Here is a 15,000-nt window from a genome sequence, read left to right on the forward strand (position 1 = left end):
CTTTCCTATTCCTTCGTTCGCTCGCTCGCCGGACGGACGGACGACGGGACGCGAAACCCCGACAACCCGATTCGCTCCCGCTGCCAGTACTTCTCTGGCGTCCGACGGGGAGAGACGCACGCTCTCCGCTCTCGCTTCGTCTGACTTGTGTGTGTACCGCGCTCACTGATTTTGTCGCCGTGTTCCTTTCTGTGGGATTGGCTTAGGAAAAGAATAGATTAGATTGGAAAATTCTCCTCAGCAGCGACTCAATCGGTGGCTTCGTCGTATACTTTTGAGATTAGTGTGTGATTTGTGGCGTGTTTATTTTCCTTTTTTTCTCCCCAAAATTCTGTAGTGGAGTTCCTGGCGATGCGCTGAGAGAGAGAGAGAAAGAAGCAGTTCAAGAAACGCAAATAATTTTTACATTAATTTTTTTCATTCTGTGTTTTTTAAACAAGAATTTTCTTTTAAAAAGTCATAAAATGAGCGTGGAGGAGCTCTCTCGTTGCTGAAGTGTGTGGAGTGAGGTTCCCATGTGTAAAAAGCCTATAGTTGCCACACACACGTTCCTCATCTACCTGCATGTTGCCCGGCGTGCTGTCAGTGAATTGTGAGGTTTCCAGACACGGGTTTCACGCTGCAACCCGGAGAACAGATTTCCGAAAACAGAATTAGAGACCGCGACCTCCGAAAAGAGGGAAATGCTTGGGAACCAGACACGGGTACTCCGGCAGATGTGAACGAGGCTTGTGTTTTCACTCTTTCACCGGAATTAAATCAGTGTTGTAAAACAGCGAAGGTGAAAAGTCCCGAGATAACGATTCAATAAAAACAAAAGAAAACAAAACCAGAAAACACGTGGCAATACCAAAAACAAAAACGAACAACGAGATAAACCAAAAGCAACCCGAACAGAGTGACACCAGAAAGAAAACGGAAGAGAAAAACAACACAAAAAGTAAATAAGAAACGGCATCCGAATTGTAAACATCGCCCGGCGCGAATAAGGCCAACCCACCAGCGACAACGGGCTAACCCCCAACCCCTCGCCTTCCATTGATATCATCTCATTAAAGGTAAGCCCAGGTGTCAGAGTACTCTCGAATCTCCCGCCCGATTCAGAGGAGTCGGTCGGTTAAATAACTTTATGAGGTGAGCACACATTAAAGCCACTTTTATTCGGGTGTGCGTTCCAGCCGGGGAGTTGTTTGACTTGGGAGTAATTAAATATTCCTTTTTATACAAGTAATCTTGTTAAATATTGCCTCTTATTGAAGAAATCTGGCTTTGCGCGTATTTACTAAAATCGTGGCGGGTAATTGACGTTAATATTGTAATGAAATCAAACACGCGCGTTGAAGTTAGGATTATAAATATTTGTTAGGTCATTTAAAAATGTCACGGGTGTAGACGATGTGCTTATATATATATATATATATATATATATATATATATATATATATATATATATATATATAAAATATGTATGGCTGTATCTATATCTATGCACATAGGCCTTTTTATAATATAAATATATATTCATACATACACATATAGACTCACATACGTACATATATACACGTACATACACATACCTACACACACACACACACACACACACACACACACACACACACACACACACACACACACACACACACACACACACACACACACACTCACTCACTCACTCACTCACTCACTCACTCACTCACTCACTCACTCACTCACTCACTCACTTACTCACTCACTCACTCACTCACTCAGAATGAAGGCCTATGTACACATGTATGAATGTATTAGTTTGACTGTACACACACGATAGGGATATATTTTTTATATGAACATATATTTATGATATATTAGTGATGTAGTATTCATAATACATTAGTAATGCATTTGTAATATATTTGTAATGCAGTGTTTATAATAGATTTATAATGTAATATGTATAATATATTTGTAATATAGTGTTATGATATATTTGTAATCTAATCTGTATAATATATTTGTGATGTATGTCGTGCACACATGTCAGTTTAAAGGCAAGGCATTCGGCGACGTCGGACCCTGGGATAAGGTCGAAATTCCCGCGGGGTTTGGTTAAGACGGGGAGGCGGGGGGGAGGGGGGGGGTTAAGCCCGTGAAATACAGTCGGGATAAACAACTTGATATGGATTATTGCTAAGACATACTTTACTGTTATTGTTTGTAAATAAATCCATGAGCGCTTGGCTGGCATGTGGGCTTAATGTATATTTTTTTACGTATTTATGTATTGTTTTTATTTTTATTATTTATTTCTATAATTATTATTATTATTTTTTACTATCAAATGAATTGTTTTCAGTTAGCGATGTATTTTTATGACTGTGTCCCATTATTATTTTATGCAATGTGTAGTTCCATTATCAAATATACGTTAGAACAACTTTTGTGTAGAATAATGAGCGGGAATTCAGAATTTCTTCAGCAATAAACTGTTATCAACTTATTTTGACAACTCATTCAACTTTTCGGAGCACAGTTTTATCGATGTCAATGTTACTGATTCATGTGATTTATTTAAGGTGCGAAAAAGTTATATAGTCTATAAAAAAAAAAGTTACATAAAATTTCTTTTTCAAAATGTGGTAATTGTTAAATCGCTAGGATGCAAATATTTTTATTTGTAATATTGCTAGGAGAACAAAGGTATGCAATATTCTGTCATATATAAGCTCCCATTTTAAGTTTCGTTTAATTATTCGGACGTCAGAACTGTAGTCATCGTTTTAACTTGCATTTGCGGATTAGTATATTCCGTGCACGAATAGGTATTGAACATAAGGCCACTCATGTTCATGTTTTTTCTGTACTATTATCTGAGATTACTTTCTCGGCATTTTTTTATTTCCGTACTCATTTTTCCAGTCATATGGAAGAGGATTTAAAAAACAATAAAAGATAAACATAAAGGCAGCAGCCAACCAGCCAGACAGCCAGACAGACAGCCAGACAGACAGCCAACACCTTGTACCTAGGTCTATATAACCAAGCTTGCGCCCGCCGAGCTCCACTCCCAGAGATTCCTTACTTAATTTTACTCTTCCCGGTCACCGGTTTCTCAAATAACATGCTCGGCGTCGCTGGGTAAACTAGAGCCTGGGTTCTGTATACACGTCCTCGCACCAACATCGACTTGTTTTTATCACTCACTCACCTTTGGCTAGTGTTACCCGGGGATGTCTGCACTTAGAGGGACAGCTGTGGACGGGCGTGCGAATACAAACAGGTGAGAAGGGGAAGAAAAGGGGGAGGGGATGGATTGGGCGAAGAAGGGGAGTGGGAGAGGTGGAGGGGGATAGATAGATCGAAAGAGTGGGTGAAGGAATGTGTGTGAGAGAGAGAGAGGGACAGATATAAAAGGAAAGGTGGGGGGAGGAGAGTGGGTATGGCGGGGGGATGGAAAGCAGGAGGGAGAAAAAGAAGAGGAGTAGATTGATTGATAGAGAAATAGATAGGTAAGATATATAGATAGATAAATAGATAGATAGGTATGCAGACGGATATGGAGACAAATAAATAGATAAACGGAGACGAAGAAGGTGAAGAGGAAGAAGACAAACAAATAGATAGACGGAGACGAAGAAGGTGAAGAGGAAGAAGAAGGAGAGAGAGAGAGAGAGAGAGAGAGAGAGAGAGAGACAGAGAGAGAGAGAGAGAGAGAGAGAGAGAGAGAGAGAGAGAGAGAGAGAGAGAGAGAGAGGGAGAGAGAGAGAGAGAGAAGGAGTGGGGACAGCAGCGAAATGTATAGAAAAAAAAACTAAATAGATTGTGTAATACGTCCAGTGTTTTGCAAGACCTTACCAAAACAAGAAAACTTCTAATCCCCACTCCCCTTTCTCCCCCCCCCCCCCCCCACGCCTTGAACCTCCGACCTACCCTTTTCCTCCCCTCGCATGAACCCCTCCACGCCCTCGCAATACCCTTTCCCCAACCTCCTGCCTCACCCCCATCCTCTAAGTCACACCTATCTCCAACCCGTACCCTTTGGTCACCCTACCCTACCTCAGCCCCAATTCCATCCCCAACCTGTCCCAAACCCCGGCCCTAACCCTCTACCTTTTGCATTGCCTCCCCAACCTCCTGAGACCCAACTTCCCTAAACTAACCCTTACCCCGATCCCAAAGTCCCCAACCCCTATCCTTTGCTCACCTTCCTCATCCTCAACTACCCCACCTATCCGCTACCCTAGGTCCCAACCCCCAACCTCCACCTGTCCCCAATCCCCACCTGTCATCAATCTCTGCCACCTATCCCCAACTCACAGCTGTTCTAACCCCTTACCCTGTGATCACTCCCCAGCACCTCCACCCACCCCACTCCCCACTCCCTCTCCTCCACCCACCCTCTCCCTACCCCTCATCCTCCCCCTCCCCCACCCCCCTCCGCTATACATTGCCGGCCGGTCCCTCCTTTTAAACGGACGAGCGCCATGTGTGAGACGACCTCGCTAAATAATCAGGGAGCATTTCAATCCCCAAGCTTTTGATGCGAGTCCCCAGTGCGCTCTTCTCTTTCTCTTTCTCTTTCTCTTTCTCTATGTCTCGCTCTCTTTATCCCTCTGTCTCTCGGTTTCTCTTTTCTCTTTTCTCTCTCTCTCTCTCTCTCTCTCTCTCTCTCTCTCTCTCTCTCTCTCTCTCTCTCTCTCTCTCTCTCTCTCTCTCTCTCTCTCTCTCTCTCTCTCTCTCTTTCTCTCTTTCTCTCTTTCTCTCTCTCTCTCTCTCTTACTATTATTATTATTGTTATTTTTATTATTATAATCATTAATATTATCACTATTACTATTATAATTATAATGATTATTATATTTATTGCTATTATTTTATTATTATTATTATTATTATTATTATAATAATAATAATTATTATTATTGGTATTGTTGTTGTTGTTGTTGTTATTATTATTATTTTTATTATTACTGTTAATGTCATTGCAATGTTGTTATTGATTCACGTTTTTAGTTGCGAAATAGAAACATTCCATTCATCCTTCGCTTTCCATTTTGCAAAGTGGGCACGACTGCATTCGATAAGAAAGAGAGAAAGAAGAGGAAAAAGAGAAAAAGGGAAAAATGGACAGAAAAAAGGGGAAGAAAAAAGAGAGAGAAAACTGCGAAGACTGTATTGATCGTTAAATTATTGCGATTTCAAGATTCCTTGTGAAGAGTGTAATGAAACTCCGGGGCGGATTTTCTCTCTCTCTCTCTCTCTCTCTCTCTCTCTCTCTCTCTCTCTCTCTCTCTCTCTCTCTCTCTCTCTCTCTCTCTCTCTCTCTCTCTCTCTCCTTTCTCTCTCTTTTGTTTGTTACTATTGTCTCTCTTCTTTCCTTCTTCATTCTTATTTTCTATTTCATACTCCCAGTCTTTCACACCTCCTCCCTGTCTTGTCTTCTCCTTCCTCCCTCCTTCCCTCTTCTTTCTTCCCTTCCCTCCTTTTTCCTCCCCCTCTCCCACACTCCCTTTCCCCCCACTCCCCTGCCTTCCACACTTTCCTCTCGGGCCTTCACCTTCCCCTCCTTGCACTCCCTCCCTCCCCACACTTCTCTTCCTCTCGCCTTCCCTTCCCCTGTTGCATTCTCCCCCTTACTTCCTCATCAACACCCTGCCCTCCCCTTCCGTCCCTTCCCTCCTCCTCTTCCCCTGACGCCCCTTCCTCACTCTCGCTCTCTTTCCACTGGCAGAAACTGCTGTTTTAGACTCACAGGGAATGACACCCCCCCCCCCCCTGTCCCCCAAGGGCTGGAAGTCTGGCCATCGTGAAAGTGGGGTTGTAGAAAGTCGAGGTGCTCATTCTCTCTCTCTCTCTCTCTCTCTCTCTCTCTCCTCTCTCTCTCTCTCTCTCTCTTTCTCTCTCTCTCTCTCTCTCTCTCTCTCTCTCTCTCTGTCTCTCTCTCTCTCTCTCTCTCTCTCTCTCTCTCTCTCTCTCTCTCTCTCTCGCTCTCGTGTCTGTCTCTCTCTCTCCCCCTCTCTCTCTCCCTTTCCCCCTCCCCCTCTCTCTCTCTCTCTCTCTCTCTCTCTCTCTCTCTCTCTCTCTCTCTCTCTCTCTCTCTCTCTCTCTCTCTCGCTCTCTCTCGCTCTCTCGCTTCCCCCTCTCTCTCTCTCTCTCTCTCTCTCTCTCTCTCTCTCTCTCTCTCTTCTCTCTCTCTCTCTCTCTCTCTCTCTCTCTCTCTCTCCTAATCTCCCTCTTTCCCTTCCTAATCTCCTCATCCCCCCTCTTCTCGTCCCCTTCAGCTCCAGCTCCCCCTTTCGCAAAGTCCCAGAAAGGAAAACAAAGTCACAGAGGAAAGGAAACATCTGGAAAAGCCCGATTGTTTATTAATATTTTGATTATGGTATCAGAAGGAAGAGGAGGAGGAAGGGGAGAAGAAATGACAAGAAGAGGATGAAGAAGAGGAATAGCAATTATAAAGATAATGATAGAGATGGGCATGGTATTGATAATTAACCTACGATATAGTAGCAGTGATGATGATAAATAGCAAATGAAGTAAACCGAATCAAGATAAACTAAAATAGAACGAATACAGGAATAAAGAAAATAAATAAATAAATAAAAAAGTAAATAAATGATTAAAAAAATAAAGAAAAGTAAATAAAAAAATATAACAATAAAACAAAAACAACCAAGAAGGGGAAGGAGCCGCTGTCGCTAGAACGAATACAGGAATAAAGAAAATAAATAAATAAATAAAATAAAAAAAGTAAATAAAAAAGATGAAACAACAACAACCAAGAGCAGAACGGAAGGAGAAGGAGGAGTCGCTGTCGCTAGAACGAATACAGGAATAAAGAAAATAAATAAATAGATAAAATAAAAAAAGTAAATAAAAAGATGAAACAACAACAACCAAGAGCAGAACGGAAGGAAGAGGAGTCGCTGTCGCCTGCCTCGGAAACTTCACGCTTCCCCCGCGAAGTTTGGCCGAGCGACTCCCCGATAATGAAGAGAAGAGAAAGAGAGAGAAGAAGAGAGAGAGAGAAGAAGAGCGGTGGCACCTGCAGTGGAGGGGCCTTCAGGTGGGTGGCGGGGGTGGGGGGTGGGAGTGAGAGGTATGGGGATGATGCGGGGGTATGTGGGGTGTAAGAGGGTGGAGGGGGGAGGTTGTTGGGGTTGGGAGGGTGGAGTGGAGGGTAACGGAGGAATAATGCGGGGGTGATGTGGTGGTGTAAGAGGAGTGGCGGGGAGGGTTGGGGGGGTGGTGTGTGTGGACGGGGGTAAGGGGGGATGATTCGGGGGTATGTGGGGTGTAAGAGGGTGGAGGGGGAGGGGTTGGAGGATGGGGTGGGGGTAAAGGGGGATGATGCGGGGGTATGTGGGGTGTAAGAAGGTGGGAAGGGGGGAGGGGTTGGAGGGGGGTGAAGGTGGGGGTGACGGGGAATAATGCGGGGGTGTAAGAGTGGGGTGTAAGAGGTTGGAGGGGGAGGGGTTGGAGGGGGTGGGAGAGGGAGTGGGGAGAATAGATGCGGGGGTGATGTGCGGGTGTAAGAGGGTGGAGGGGGAGTGGTTGGAGGGTGCGGTGGGGAGCAAGGGGCAGGATGATTCGGGGGTATGGGGTGTAAGAGGATGGAGGGGGAGGGTTGGAGGGGGCAGGGGGTAAGGGTAGGTGTAAGGGGGATGATGTGGGGTGTTAGAGGGGGGAGGGGGAGAGGGTTGGAGTGGTGGGGTCGGGGGGTAAGGGGGGATGATTCGGGGGTATGTGGGGTGGAAGAGGGTAGAGGGGGAGGGTTGGAGGGTGGGAGTGGAGGGTAAGGGGGATGGTGGGGGATGATGGGGTGTAAGAGAGGGTGGCAGGGGTGGGAGGGTTGGAGGGTGGTGGGGGCAAGGGGGGATGATTCGGGGGGTATGTGTGGTGTAAGAGTGGGAAGGGGGAGGGTTGGAGGGTGGGGATGGGGGGGTAAGGGGGGATGATGTGGAGGTGTAAGATGGGTGGAGAGGGAGAGGGAATGTAGGGTGTGAAGGAAGAGGTGAAAGGGGTTTTGGGTGGGGGACGGTGAGTGGATGTGTTGGGGGAGGAGGTGTGGGGAGTGTAGGAGGAGTGGGAGGAAGGGTATTGTTAGGGGAGAAGAGGGTGATAGGGTGTGGGGGATGTGAAAGGGAGTATGACAGTGGGAAGAGGGGCAAGAGGGGAGTGTTGTGGGAGAGTGAAAGAAGCATATGAAGGGGGACAAGAGAGAGAGGGGAATGGTATGGAAATGAAAAGAGGAGAGTGGAAGGGGAAGGGGTACAGGGTGCAAGAGAGGTTGGGGAAGGATGTTACGGGTTGCGGGAGGGGGGAGGGGGTGGTTGGAGCGATGCTGGAGGGGGAGCGGGCATGAGGCGGACAAGAGAAAGAAGCGAATGGGGAGGGAATAACATTGGGAAGGAATTGGAAAATTGGGAAGAGAGGTAACGAAATTGAAGCGCCGGTGGCATGTATTTGTGTGTATGTGTACATGTATGTATGTGCGTCTGTGTGTGTGTGTGTATATGTGTGTGTGTGTGTGTGTGTGTGTGTGTGTGTGTGTGTGTGTGTATGTGTGTGTGTGTGTGTGTGTGTGTGTGTGTATGTGTGTGTGTATGTATGTGTGTATGTATATGTGGGTGTGTGTGAGTGTGTGTGTGTGTGTGTGTGTATGTGTGTGTGTGTGTGTTTATTTTTATATATTTATGTACGTGCGTGTACGTTTGTGCATATCTTGGTCCTATGTGAGCACATGCGTCTACGTTTCGAAAAGCATATATGTAGATATACATGCGCACATTTATTTTTATTACGATCGCTAAATATACCAGAATAAATACATGCGATCCCTTTTTACGACCAGCTTTTTTGGGAATGGTATTGACATTTTTTTCTGCCAAGGATAATTTATTCGGCAAAATTCGCGGTTTTATTTCTGCCGAAAATGTAAATAAATAAGCACGCTCTTGCACATAGCTTTTCCAGCGTCTCCTGCGGGGTTCGGACGAGTCTCATGACTTGGAAGAAGAAGAAGAAAGAGAGGAAGGAGGAAAGGGAGGATTAAGGGGAAGGAGGAGGAAGGGGGATGATGAGGAGGGACGAGGAGGAGGAGGGACGAGGAGGAGGAGGGACGAGGAGGAGGAGGGACGAGGAGGAGGAGGGACGAGGAGGAGGAGGGACGAGGAGGAAGGGGAAGGAGGAGGAAGGGGAAGGAGGAGGAGGGGGAAGGAGGAGGAAGGGGAAGGAGGAGGAAGGAAGGAGGAGGAAGAAGAGGAAGGAGGAAGCAGGTGGAGGAGGAGGAGGAGGAGGAGGAGGAAGGGGAAGGAGGAGGAGGAGGAGAAGAGAAGAAAAAGAAGGAGAAGGAAGAGGAGGAATAGAAGAAGAAGAAGGGGAGGAAGAAGGAGAAAGAAAAGGAGCTGAAGGTGATGATGAAGATGGGGGAGGAGATGGAGAAGAAGAAAGAAAAGAAGCTAAGGATGGAAGAGGAAAATGAAAATGAAAAGAAGTATAAAAGGAGAAGAGGAAGAAGAGTATGGGGAAGAAGATGGAGGAGGGAAAACAAGAAAGATAAGAAAATGTAGAAGCAGCAGGAAAGGAAGAAGGAGACGGAGGAGAAAGTAGGGAAAAGGAAGTAGATGAATCTAACGAGGAAGTAGAGGGAGGAGAACAAAATGAAGAAAAAGAATGATAAAAGAAAGAAACGGGACAAAAAGAAGGGTAATCAGAAAAAAATGGAGGGAAAAATCAATGATGGAAAAATCTAACAAGAAGAGAGAGAGAAAAAAAACACACACACGTAGACGAAGTAGAAACTAAACGAAAGGAGTAGAAGATGTACAAGAAGAAAAAGGAAGGAGACAAAGAGGAAAAAAAGAAAAAAAAGAGGAATTGGAATTTTCCCGTGTTTCCCCGACGCCACAGCAGCCAAAGCACGACTTCCCCGTGGACGCTCCTTGGGTGGGTGGGTGGGTGGTGGGGAGGGGGGTAGAGGTGGGAGTTGAGGGTCAGGAAGGGAGGGAGGAGGGAGAGGAGGGGAGGGTAGGGGGGAGTGAGAAGAAGGGTAGGAGGGAGGAGTGGGAGGGTGGGAGGTGTAGGAGAAGGAGGGAGGGAGGGAGGGAGGGAGGGTAGGGGGGAGGAGAAGGAGGGGTAGGAGGAGGGAGGGAGGGGTAGGGTGTAGGGAGAAGGAAGGTAGGAGGATGGAGGGAGGGAGGGTAGGGGGTAGGAGGGAGGGTAGCAGGAGGGAGGGAAGGAGGGTAGGGGGAGGGAAGAAGGGAGGGTAGGAGGAGGGAGGGAGGAGGAGTAGGAGGAAGGAGGGAGGGTAGGGGGTAGTGGAGAAGGAGGGTAGGAGGATGGAGGGAGGGAGGGTAGGGGGTAGGAGGAGGGTAGCAGGGGAGGGAGGGAGGGAGTGGAGTAGGGGGGGTAGGAGAAGGAGGGAGGGCGGGTTAGAGGGTAGGGGGTAGGAGAAGGGAGGGTAGGGGGTAGGAGAAGGAGGGTAGGAGGATGGAGGGAGGGAAGGGAGAGTAATTGGGTAGGAGAAGGAGGGAAGAGGAGGGAGGGAGAGAGAGTAGGGGGAAGGAGAAGAGGGTAGGAAGAGGGAGGGAGGGAGGATAAGGGAATGGGTAGGGGAGGGTGGAGGATGAGGGAGGAGTAGGGAAGGGGGCAAGGGAAAGGGATGGTAGGGGGAAGAGAGGGGGAAAAGGAGGATAGGGGAAGGAGGAGGTGAAAGGAGTGGGAGGGAGAAGAAGGGAGGGAAGGAGAGAGGGGAGGGTATTGAGGAGGGGGGAAGAGAAGGAGTGGTAGCGGGTAGGGGGAAGGAGAAGGGAGGGTAGGGGTAGGGGGTAGGAGGAAGGAGGGTAGGGGGTATGGGGGAAGGGAGAAGGAGGGTAGGGGTAGGGGGAAGTTGAGAAGGAGGAGTAGGGGGAAGAGAGGAGAAGGGAAGGGGAAGGACAGTGGGAGGGTAGGGGGAAAAGGGGGAAAGAGGGTAAAGGGAAGGAGGGAAGGAAGGAAAGGAGCGGGAGAAGGTGGGAAGAAAGGAAGGAAGAGAGGGAGGAAAAGAAGGGAGGATAGATGGGAGGGAGGAAGTTAGCGAAGAGGGGTACAGGGAAAAAAAGAGAAAGGAGAAAGCAAGAGTAAGCGAAAAGGAAGACGAAATAAAAAAGAGTAAACGTAATTGGGTAAAAATATTCAAAAAGACAGGTTGTCAAATATTCACAAGTATATATAAACTAAATACGAAAAAGGCAAAGAAAAGAAAAATCCAAAAAGAAGATTTAAGGAAAAAAAGTCGAATAAAGAAAAGAAAAATCCAAAAAGAAGAATTTTAAAAAAGTCGAGTAAAGAAAAGAAAAATCCAAAAAGAAGATTAAAAAAAAAAGTCGAGTAAAGAAAAGAAGAAAAAAATAGAAATTAAAAGGTCGAGTAAACAGTTTATCGTAATTATTTTTCCTCTGTGATTCGATCCCGGGCAAGAGCACTCTTCTTCGCCGCCCGATTTCGGAGCGAGAGGAGGGTCCGCCCCTGAGGTCTGGGGATGGTGCTCCTTTCGGGGGGCGTGCGGGCGGCGGGCGTGCGGGCGGTGGGCGTGCGGGCGGTGGGCGTGCGGGCGGCGGGCGTGCGGGCGGTGGGCGTGCGGGCGGTGGGCGTGCGGGCGGTGGGCGGCGGGCGGGGTCTCGGGGCTTGGTCGTCGGGGGAAGGTATTTCATTTGGAGAAGGAAGGAGGAGGGGGGGTATGCTCATGCGGACATACACGCATACATACGCACGTAGGGATATTTCATGTATACGAATACATGTACACGCACACGCATGCACGCACACACGCGTTCAAGCACACACACGCACAATCACATACACACGCACAATCACATACACACACACACACACACACACACACACACACACACACACACACACACACACACACACACACACACACACACACACACACACACACACACACACACACACACACACACACACACACACACACACACACACACACACACACACACACACACACACACACACACACACACACACACACACGCACACAATTCCGCGGAGTATAGAAATAATACGGCAAGTTTATTATGCCTTTATGTGCGTGCGTTGATGGCGTTTGCGCTTGTGTGTTTATACATGTGTAAGTACACACGTACACAGACTCACTCCCGAGAAAAATGTGGTAGCGTGTTGATGCGATGAATTAAGAATCCACAATATAAACGTATCTGTTTACAAAAGAAGACGGCGCAAGACTGTTTGTGTGTGTGCGTGAGTGTAACTGTTTTGCTTGTGTACGTGTGCGTGTACGTGTGCGTGTGTTCATGTCCTGCTTGTGTACGTGTGCGTGTGTTCATGTCCTGGGCGCTTATTTGTAGGTGTAGGTGTGTCTGTTCGCATGTGTATGAATGGTTGATTGGTTATGTGTACGTATAAGGACGTATTGAGAAGTGCGCGCGAATGTAAATGTACGTAAAGACACTCTTGTGTGTGTTTGTGAGTGCATGTGTGTATGTGTGCGTTTATGGGTGCATGTGTGTGTTTGTGAGCGCATGCGTGTATATGTGTTTGTGAACGTATGTGTGTTTGTGAGCGCATGTTTGTATGTGTGTTTGTGAGCGCATGTGTGTATGTGTGTTTGTGAGCGCATGTATGTATGTTCGTGTTTGTGAGCGCATGTGTGTTTTTGTGAGCGCAAGTGTGTATGTATGTTTGTGAGCGCATGTGTGTATTTGTGAGCACATGTGTGTATGTATGTGTTTGTGAACGCATGTGTGTATGTATGTGTTTGTGAGCGCATGTGTGTATGTATGTGTTTGTGAGCGCATGTGTGTATGTATGTGTTTGTGAGCGCATGTGTGTATGTATGTGTTTGTGAGCGCATGTGTGTATGTATGTGTTTGTGAGCGCATGTGTGTATGTATGTGTTTGTGATGTGTGTATGTATGTGTTTGTGAGCGCATGTGTGTATGTATGTGTTTGTGAGCGCATGTGTGTATGTATGTGTTTGTGAGCGCATGTGTGTATGTATGTGTTTGTGAGCGCATGTGTGTATGTATGTGTTTGTGAGCGCATGTGTGTATGTGTGTGTTTGCAAAAGAAATATTTTATCGCGTCTGGCCGGAGCCTGGCGTCGCCCGGCGGATCACGCGCCACGAGTCCTAGTACGTGTTATTTTTAGCCTTATTGAGGACCGCGCGTGAGTGAGGGCAGTATACTACAGCGAAAGGATATGTATTCAGTTCCATTTTTTATTTCTCTCTTTCGATTCGCTCGTGTTCCCGCTCTCCGACGCTGGCTGGCTGGCGGGCGGGTCGGCGTGGGCTCTCGCTCTCTTGCGGGCTCTCTTTCGTCTCTCTTTTGGGGTTCTCTTGGGCTCTCTCTCGCTCGTAGTCTCTCGCTTGGGCTCTCTTTTTCTCTTAGTCTCTCTCTTGGGTTCTCTTTCTCTTAGTCTGTCTCTCTCTCTCTCTCTCTCTCTCTCTCTCTCTCTCTCTCTGTCTCTCTCTCTCTCTCTCTCTCTCTCTCTCTCTCTCTCTCTCTCTCTCTCTCTCTCTCTCTTCCCTCCCTCTCCCCTCCTCCTCCCTCCCTCTCTCCCTCCCCCTCTTCCTCTCCCCTCCTCCCCCTCCCTCTCTCCCTCCCCCTCTCCCCCTCCTCCTTCCCTCCCTCCTTCCCTCCCTCCATCCATCCCCCCTACGCGGTCGAACCTGTTGTTGCAGAGGTGAGGTAGATTGAAAATGTTGTCACTGTTTTTCTTTTTCTTTTTCTTCGTTTCTTGCTCTTTCTCTCTCTCATATATTCTAAGGGTCGTGGATCGATGGGTATCATGTTGTTTTTGAGTGGGGAGAAGGGGAAGGGGAAGGGAAAGGGAAGGGTTAAGAGGAGGAAGGGAAGGAGAAGGAAAAGAGAAGGGTGGGAGGAGGAAGGGAAAGAGAAGGGTGGGAGAAGGAAGGGAAGAACAAGGGGAAGGGAAAGGAAGGAAAACGGGAATGGAATGAAAGCGAAAGGCAAAAGAAGGAAAGACAATCAGAAGGGAAAGGAAAAGAAAAGAGAATGAAATAGAATAGAAAAGTGAGAAAGAAAAAAAAAGATAATGAAATAGAATAGAAAGGTGAGAAAGAAAAAAATGAGAATGAAATAGAATAGAAAGGCTAGGAAAGGAAAGGACAAGAAATGAAAAGAATAAAGAAGGGAAAGGAGGGGAATGGAAAGAAGGGAAGGGGAGCAGAAAGGAAAGGAAATAAAGGGAAGGGAAGGGAAGGGACTCGATAGGGGTCAGAGATGAGCGGGAATGCGAAAGGGGTAAGGAAGGGGAGAAAGGGAGGAAGAGAAGGGGAAAGGAAGGGAGGAAAAGTGGGGACAAGGGGGAACAAACAGAAAGGGGGAAGGTAGGGAGGGGGAGGGATGGCAGGGAAGAGAATGGAGGTAAAAATGAAGAGAAAAAGAAGGAAACATATAGAAATGACAAAACAAATAAACAAGACACATTCTCTCTCTCTCTCTCTCTCTCTCTCTCTCTGTAAGTCGTCTACATGATGACACCGGCTTAAACTAAATTATCCCTGAATTGAAAATCCCCCACCCCCGCCAAGTACTCCCCCCCTTCCTCCCACCCCAACCAAGCACTCCCCCTTCCTCGCCAAGCACTCCTCCCCTCCCCCTACCCCTTCACCCCCTGTGGGACTTCCCTCCCCCCACCCCCTCTTCCAACCCCACCCCACCAAGCACCACCTTCCTCCTCCCCTCATCCCACTCCCACCCCCTCTTCCCACCCCCACCCCCACCGAAAACCCGAATCGACCGCTGTATCTCCCGACTGTTGTATTCCCCCGAATGAAAACATAGCAGTTTATTGCATTTGGACATGCGCTCCCCGTCGCCCGGTCGCGGAGTGGGAAGTGGCTGTATATTTGGAGTCTATGATTGTATTTATTGTATTGCTGTCGAAAAGGGAGAAGAGGTTGTGGGTGGGTAGGGTTGGGGGGAGGGGGTGGCCGTGGGGGGGAAAGGTGTGGATTTATTGGGCGTTATTT

The 15,000-nt window shown here is 47.5% G+C and overlaps 1 protein-coding gene across 2 annotated transcripts in view; it reads left to right on the top strand.

The window, feature by feature from the left end:
• LOC113818529 (fibroblast growth factor receptor-like 1) overlaps positions 1-15,000 on the top strand; it is a gene marked incomplete at its 3' end in the record, with an annotated part of 455,734 nt that overhangs the window by 146 nt on the left and 440,588 nt on the right. For both annotated transcript variants that reach the window (XM_070142976.1, XM_070142975.1), the window contains 1 exon segment: positions 1-1,058. This exon segment is cut by the window's left edge and continues 146 nt beyond it.

The sequence above is a fragment of the Penaeus vannamei genome, chromosome 30 (assembly GCF_042767895.1).
Source record: "Penaeus vannamei isolate JL-2024 chromosome 30, ASM4276789v1, whole genome shotgun sequence".
Taxonomy (NCBI): Eukaryota; Metazoa; Arthropoda; class Malacostraca; order Decapoda; family Penaeidae; genus Penaeus; species Penaeus vannamei.